This window comes from Mytilus galloprovincialis, chromosome 6 (genome assembly GCF_965363235.1).
Source record: "Mytilus galloprovincialis chromosome 6, xbMytGall1.hap1.1, whole genome shotgun sequence".
Lineage (NCBI taxonomy): Eukaryota > Metazoa > Mollusca > Bivalvia > Mytilida > Mytilidae > Mytilus > Mytilus galloprovincialis.
Genome location: NC_134843.1, coordinates 17,616,657 through 17,625,641, shown reverse-complemented (window position 1 = coordinate 17,625,641; position 8,985 = coordinate 17,616,657).

The window sequence follows — 8,985 nt, the reverse complement described above, 5'->3', positions numbered from 1 at the left end:
GGTAACACGAATCCAACCAAAACATTGTGGTAGATCTCAGGTGCCCCGGATGTGTAGGAAAATACTGATCTCGTGTAGTACAATCCCATGATAAGTTTTTTTTTCGGACGTTTACATTCAGTGAGAAGATGACTGGATTGTGGTAATGATCATCTGAACATATTTGTCGTCAATATCTTTGAAACAGATATTCTATAACGGTCATCAAACTCGTGATGGCATCTGTACAATTCGATACGACTAGAACTATTCACGGGTATCCCCATCAAAGAAGTCGATAGCGAATGAGTCAAAAACAAACCTTTATAGAATTGATTGTTTATTAATTTTGAAATTTTATATTCATATATGATTAAACTTAAAAAGACAAAAAAAGAAGGGATTATAAGTAATGATTCATTTTCAGTTATTCAATTATCGCAGGTAAAGTTAGCCTGAGATATATTCGGCTATCCTTTTAATCATAAAGATCCTCACCTGTTTCTGTTCTAATACATCACTGACTTTCAAGTACTAAGTAAATGGCTTTGACTGTCCTGACAACGATAAATCAAGAAAATCGCTTTGGACACATACCATTTTAACGTGTTATTTTCATTTTTCAGCATTAGGACCAATCTTTCCATCCATCTTAAGTTTGAAACGAGGAATAAGTGAATCGAAAGATGGGTGGTGGTTATTTTTAATTGCTTTAAAAATGTCCAAACTACGTTTTATATCTATGCCCTTTAAAGACTTTTTTTTGTGAGAATCAGATATAAGTTTGTATTTAGATTTTTTTAGAAGGCTTCGAAGCCTGTATAAAAAAGACATTTTTCAGCAATTACAAATTACTATCTTGACTTGACTACAGTTTATCTACAGTGCAGTGATTCGTTAAAAATTGCAACAAGTTAGCTATATAAGGTAGTTTTATGCAACGCTCATACAAATGAGATGTTTATACATCTATAAAACCTGTTTTAATCCACCATTTTCTACATAAGGAATAGAATCACTAATTCAGGTCCGGTTTGAAAAAACATGCAAGAAAGTAGTACACATTTGAAACAAAGTTCCTACGCATAGCTGCATCTTTGTCAATTGAGGGTATATTTGGTTAGTTGAAGCATCAAATGAAAGCTTGGGGACTTGGAATCACTGTAGAATCCTTGTTGAAAGATTTATTTGAACTATAAAGAAGTATATGGAATTTTGATAGAAGAGCACATTTGTTGTTCAAATCAGAAGTTCCTATTTTTGTACTACCAAACTTCAGGGAACCAGTACGCTCTAATATGCAATTAAAGGTATGTTGATTTTTGCAGCACAGTCAGGATAAGGTACAGTTTAGACATGAAATAACTGCCACTTTATTTGAATTCAAGACAAAGAAGCCATTAATACTTGAAATTACAGAATTTAACATAGAAAGCAATGGGGCTATGCATTAGTGGTTTTATACCATAAGAAAATGTCTGTACCAAGTCAGAAATATGGCAGTTGGTATTCATTCGTTTGTGGGTTTGGGCTTTAAATTTTGCCATTTGATTGGGAACTTTCCGTTTTGCATTTTGCTCTCTGAGTTCAGTATTTTTGTGACTTTACTTTTGAACAGTTTGATCTGATTATAGTGAACACAATATTGCTTGAATTTCACTGACCTAAAGTATGTGGACAGCAACACTTACAAAGAAGTCACTATAATTTGAAACATATACTTATACTACATCAATTTGTTTTCAAATTAAACAGAATTGAACACAATTACTGTACACCTGTACATGATAAAACAGAGGACTATAGACTTTCGCAGATTTTAATTGTTCAAATGTTTGACTTTATATAACATACTTTCAAACATGTAATATGAGTTTCATAGTCGTTTCTAGTATCTTTTCACGTACTGAAGACATACGAGGATAAGCATGTTTTATAACATGTATTACAAAAGATGAATATACAGATTGATAGGCTATATTCAATAATTTCTATTGTATATAAACACCTATAAAACCAAGCATTATTCATTACAATCACTGGACAATTGCACTTAATAAATCTAAAGACTGAACACTTGTAGTGGATAAAACAGAAGACGATACTCATATGGACTTCAGTCTTTGCATTCCAATCCAGATAAAAGTTATTTAGATAGCATCCGGCTGTTTGGGTCAAGTATCGAAACAGCTGTGTATATAATTTAAGAACCTATCCGGACTCGAAAAAATCGCGATAAGGTGTTTTATAGATATAGGAAGATGTGGTATGAGTGCCAATGAGACAACTCTCCATCCATGTCACACTTTATAAAAATAAACCATAGTAGGTCAAGGTACGGTCTTCAACACGGAGCCTAGTCTTTGTCTGTTAGAGTGTCTGTAATCTTATTGTTCTCGCGTCCATCGTTTGAGTAAATGGTTTTCTTTTTCAAAAGTATTATCAATATTCTTTAGTTAATCGCTAGCTGGGAATTAAAACTAATTTATAGAGATCTATTTGATCACTACAACAATTAAATATTGTTCAATAAAAAAATAGCAAACAAACGAGGTATTCGATGTTCTGAAGAGAAAAAGTTGTTTTATAACTAGCTAAGCTTCTATCTTGTCCGTATGACAGCTCTTTAAATAGTTTTGTTATATAAACACCGACTACTTTCTACAAAGTTTGTGTAGCAGCTTTAAACTAATCAAAATCGTATGAGTTGAGAAATGAATACTACAATTGAAACCCAAATCAGGAAAATGTTATGATTGTAACAGGAGAGAACATCGTAAATACAATGTATACCTGTATGTATTAGATTTAATGATCTAGCTTCTTTGATCTTTTATTGAGAAGCGAAGAAAAAAGTTTAATACCAAATTACCTATCTTCTAGGAAAATTCTAAACGCAGAGTCCCTAAATAAATGGCAAAATCAAAAGCTTAAACATATCGAAAGAACAGATAACAACTTTAAAATTCCTAGCTTGCAATCAGACTATTAGTAGAAAACATAAAGGAGTTATGGGTGGCCGAGTGTTTTAAGTCAGTAGTATCGATAGCCATGTGAGTTCGAATGCTACAAGGACCATGTGACTCAATATTTGTATCAACGCTTAATCATATCCTTAAGCAGGAACACAGGTGTAACAGGATAATATCAGAAGAACATTTAACATCATGTAGATTTTTTTTTTCATAGTTTAAAATAATTATGGTCGATCAAGACAAGAAATTTTGCCTGAAAGGTAATAATTTGTGTATAATTGTCTAATTATATAGTTCTTTATTTATACTTACTATTTTAGAACATGGAGTTATCTTTACTCTTATATTATAACATTTCAATACATGCTTAATTATCTTATGATGTTGTTATGTATAAAAAAAAAAAGAAGAAGAAGATGTGGTATGAGACAACTCTTCACAAGAGACCAAAATGACACAGAAATTAACAACAACAGGTCACTGTACGGCCTTCAACAATGAGCAAATCCCATACTGCGTAGTCAGCTATAAAAGCTATAAAAGGCCCCGAAATGACAATGTAAAACAATTCAACCGAGAAAACTAACGGCCTTACTTAATTTTTGCATATAACTTTAACTCATTGACTTACATGGATTGACATATTGACCTTTACAGATGTTTGTGCTCTAGTTTTTTTGTTTGACATTGGAATATGTCATGGTGATCTCAGTGCAACATGACACAATTTTAAACACAACAAGTTATATATCATTCAATTATATATATCTGACGAAAGTTTGTAAGAAATATTTCGATATACCAAATCTCAGAAAAATAGCATTTGTAAATTACAGAAAGAAAAAAAATATTTGATTGACTAAATTTCAATAATTGAAAAACTAATGAAAGAAAACAAACGCAAGGTAACAACGTTAGTATAGTAAAAAATTGTTTTTCATAGAATTGATTATGTACACTCATGTTGTATATTTGAAACATTAATGACTTGAATTGATAGTAAAAGTAATGTGTCTACACCATTAATATTTTAATTGAAGAAAGATAAGACTTTGTACAAAATATTTTCATTCAAGATTTTTATTTCATTTCAACCATTATATTTGAATTTATAACGCATGATTGAGATAAACAGTGATAAACTTCTCTCTTTAGAATATACTGAATAATCCAGTTTGTTAGGTTATTCTTACAAATGCAGAAAAACAGGGTCTTATTATATATCCAATGACATTTTTGTGGGGAACTTCGTAGCTGTATGTTTCATGTATAAGTTCGGGAATGAATATCTTAACAAAAGATAAAAGGCATCATGATTAAAATAATAACGAATAACTACTATCTCGATCGACTAGTGGATCTATCCAAAAACAAAATGGAATTTGATGAAATATTGGTACAAAGATGATATAACCCTCAGCCTACATGTTGTATTCTAACATTTATAAAATTAATAGTAAGAACAAAGTATGTTTTCTTTGAAATCAAAGAAGTGCATTATAAAAATATTCTGTCACCTAAGACAAACTAGTTTGTTTTCAAGTCTTAACATGCATATTTCAAACCAGGGTGTGGTTTTAAGTAGTGTGTAGGCTAGTCGTTGTAGTAAGAGGTGATAATTCATTTTGTAATCAGTGAAAGCGGTAGACAAATGACAATATATTGATTTTAAAATTATTTTAGCTATTAAGATATTTGTCTTGAAAAACAAAAAAGCACAATGTCATACGTTTTCCGTGCTGATTATAACGTTTGCAGACTAAATTCGTTTAATGTGTACTGATTTATACTTTGCGTGCGAGGACATGATTTAGGAATTAGGTGTTCCTGACTTTGAACTAGCTTACTGTATTAATCTATTTTCATATTACCGAACTTTAATTCGAATCTCTATAATTTTTCGACAGGTTACCTACTCTGTGGTAAAATATCCTGGTACTCGGTCAATTACGAACAACCAAACGAAGTAAAATTTAATACTGTACACTCAGTCCAATTTTGGGGAAAAGTGAACTGCTTTCTGATGATTTAGTCGTATATAGAAAGCCTTAAACAGTAAATTTTTCCTCAAAACTGTATAGATTTAAATCTTGAATTTACTTATTTACGTTGTTCTTGCTTGACCGAGTACCAGAATGTCCAACCGCAAAGAAAGTAACCTGTCGGACAAATATAAATTCCGGAGTCAAAAGTCGGTACTATGAAAATTGCTATTGCGAGTACTTTTATATAGGCACTTTACGTCTTTGATGTTTATCTTAGAATTGCTAATTCGTGCAGAGCCGACGAGTCTAGTCACTACCAAACAATGTTTACAATTTGTTTATATGTTGAACTATCATAACACTAGCCCAGGTTACCGTCGTGTTCAGAGACGAACATTACCTACATATTCGTTAAAAGTTATGATTTTCTCGTCGTGAAAACAAATGTTTTGCTTCAGGCAAACAACAATGAATTAAAAATGTTTTGATAAATATTATCAGAACGTTCATGTACCAGCATATTATAACAATATTTGATGCATTAAAGAATTTGCATTGGTGGCCGAAACCAAGTTGTTGAAAATGGAATATCTTGTTGATTTGAATGTATAAATATTAGCGCAAAAATGTACCATAATTAGCTAAGGAGAAGTTTGAAGACTTGCAAATTACCTTTATTGTCACCAGTAGACATGTAGAAACAAGTTAATTCACAATCTCATTGATTATATGTATATGTGTATGTTAATATGTCAAAAGTTTACTAGGTATGGCCTTATTGGCTTTTAATTACATGAACTTGCAAAAACTATAATATGTGTAATTGTAATATAATATTAATCTATATTTATTGATTGACATGACTGATATGTAAATATTAACAAGAAGTCAAAAACATACAGCATTGACAACTATCAATTCATGTATTTCTTTAAGTCAAAGCATCCGTAGGAGACAGTTAAAAGCTTGTTTTACACATGCAGAAAAAAAGTATGTTTTTGTGCGTAAGAACGTGTTATTTTTCCAGTAGACAAAGCAAAACATTATTGTTTTTACATTGTCTAAATCAATATTTTATTATTAGTTGAAACTAGCATATATATTTTAATTATTTCATTCAAAATTGATTGTGGTATATATCCCTTTTCATCGTTCATCATTCAAAATCCAATTCATATAGAGAAACCAACCAGATTAATACCGATATGGAATAAATTAGGTAATTCACATCAGTGATTTTTTTTTTATATTTGAAATATATTTATATATATTATGTAGAATATGCGCAATGTCCTGACTAGAACTCCAACGCTGGATGCATGATGACAGCCTTTTTTGTGGTCAGTGAATATTAAAAGCTATTATATCTTTTTAATATACCTTTTTTCTAAACATGTTGAAAAGTTAATAACTAAAATATCGAACCCCAAGGAAAATTCGAAACAAAAAGTCATTCCTGCAAATGGCAAATTTAAACGCTCAAACATAGCAAACGAATGGAAAACAACTATTTTGTAGATAGGTTAACATTTAACTTGTATGCCAGTCATATAAAATGCCATTAAATTGACAATGATGTGTGAACAAAACAAAATTACTTTATAGGTAAAAATGGTAAAACTTTGGATACAGCAGTCAAGATAGGTGTTTATCTATAATTACTATAAAAAAGTCATTCAAAAAACATCACTATTAAGACAAAAGGCAAAAGACATACCAAAAAATGAATATCAAAACGTACCATAAAACTAAAACACAATGAACAGATATATAACAATTAACCGAGCTACTCAAAAACGACATTACAAAACAAACCCGGATTAATACATATACATACCGTACTGTTATCTATATTATATATACAGGTCCAGATTTAGATATAAGAAGTTGGGGTATGGGTGCCAATGAGATTTCTCTCCATCTAAGTCCCAATTATAGGTCAAATAACGGTCTTCATCACAGAGCCTTGGCTCACAAAGAACAGTAAGATATAAAGGGCTCCAAAAATTACTAGACGTGTAAAACCATTCAAACGGGAAGACTAACGGTCTAATCTATATAAAAAACATAGAAACGAGAAACGCTTATGAACCACATCAACAAACGACAACTACTGAACATCAAGTGCAAGGTGCAAACAAATACATTTAAATGCTGTAAAGTGAGTTACTGGTTAACTTTACGATCGATACTTTTTCTGTATAACCTCAGTGTTTTGTGTGCAAATTATGATATATGAACTTTGTTTTAATTTTTGTGTAGGTACATGTGTTATTGTTTCTACGGAGGTCTTCTGTTTTAAGTTTCAGATGATAGATGATGTTTTATTCTCTACTGAACAAATCTCACAATTATATTGAAATGAACAATAAAAGCAACACAGTAGTACCCGGGTCACTAACTCAACTCAACTATTACAGAAAAAAACCAGGAAGAACAGAAACTCTGGAGTGCATTAAAAACTAACGCCAATGCAACATACATAGAAACGAACTATTTGATAACAACTGCCATATTCCTGACTTAGTACAGAAAATTTTAAGAACAATTTGTTGGTTGAACTTGTTTGAATGGCTATCCAAATTACAACGTGTCGTTAATGATATTGTTTCTGAAGAGTTTCTTTGAATATAAATGAAAAGTGAATATAAATTTTCAGTTAAGATACAAGTGGATGAAAAAGACTAAAATGAATTGGTGTAACATTACAACTTAAGAACGAAGAACGAACTATAAAAATCAGCTAAAAAAGGCTTAACTCATCAAATGAATATAAATAGAAATACATATAAAAAAAACACGTGAATGCGTCCGGGTCAATATAAATCCCAACAACAAAAGACACTAAGTACAGATCTGAGAGTATGAGAGTACTCGCAGTTACTGGCAGCTAGTTCAGAGCCAATGACAATATAAAAATAGAGCATGCACCTCAGACTACAATATCAATAAGTACACATCCAACGTCCAATGGATTTGGTGTAATGACGTCATAACAGTCAGAGAAAATCATGACCTCTAGCAATGCTAATATACATTAGATTTCAATATAACATGTAAACCACAGAAAAACAACGGCAAAAAATCAATCAATTTACCAAATTACACCAGTACACTAGAATAATTCTGAGCTGCGCGTCAACCGAGTGTGTCAACACCACAAAATGTGACGTCACAGGTAGAAAATACACCATAGTTGAATTTGATATGTCGTTTGTTTAATATTGGTGTTTTTTCTAAAGAATTTTTACCTAACGATTTCATTTTTGTTTAGAATTTTGTTGAGAGATCTAGGATTGTGGATTACAAAAGTTTACAGTCAGTAAATGCTGTTCTTAATATTAAGACTGAAACGTGTTATTGGGCACTAAAGAAAAGTATTGATCAAGGTGTATACCACAAATGATTTTCCCCTTCTAGTCTTTGTTAAATGTGCAGAATTTATCTTTATTTCAAATAAAGAAATACTAGGCATAAGTAAAGTTTTATCCTGTACAGTACTATAAAAAAAAATCACATAACATTTCATTGCACATAAGAAAATAACCATTACTGGAAGTTAACCAATCAAATTTTCCCCCTTATTTAACCTGTGTACAAGATTTAGTAACCATGTAAGCTCAAGTTTCCAAAATATTCTATAGAAACCCCAGATAAAAAAATAATAATGGGGCTCTGAAATACCCAAGACATTCGTTTATGACACAGAAAATGTTTTACTGCAATAAAATGTAGGATTAATTACCTAAAATTCATGGGAATATTTTTTCGACCTATTTTCGTATATAACCGGATGTGACGTACCATGATTTGTACCATGATTTGGTGGTATTACACCTCAAAGAGGATCTTTCACAAAAATCCAAGAAATTTAGTTCATAGAACTGGGCACTGGGTTATTTAAACATACTATACCTATTTTGTACCTTCAAACTGCTTCACAGGAGCTTAACAAACAGGAAAGTGCATTAGTCATGTCATTAAGGGCATACGATACAGTTTTGAACCTGTATTTACAAGTTGATGAAAATTTGCATATAGGCTAA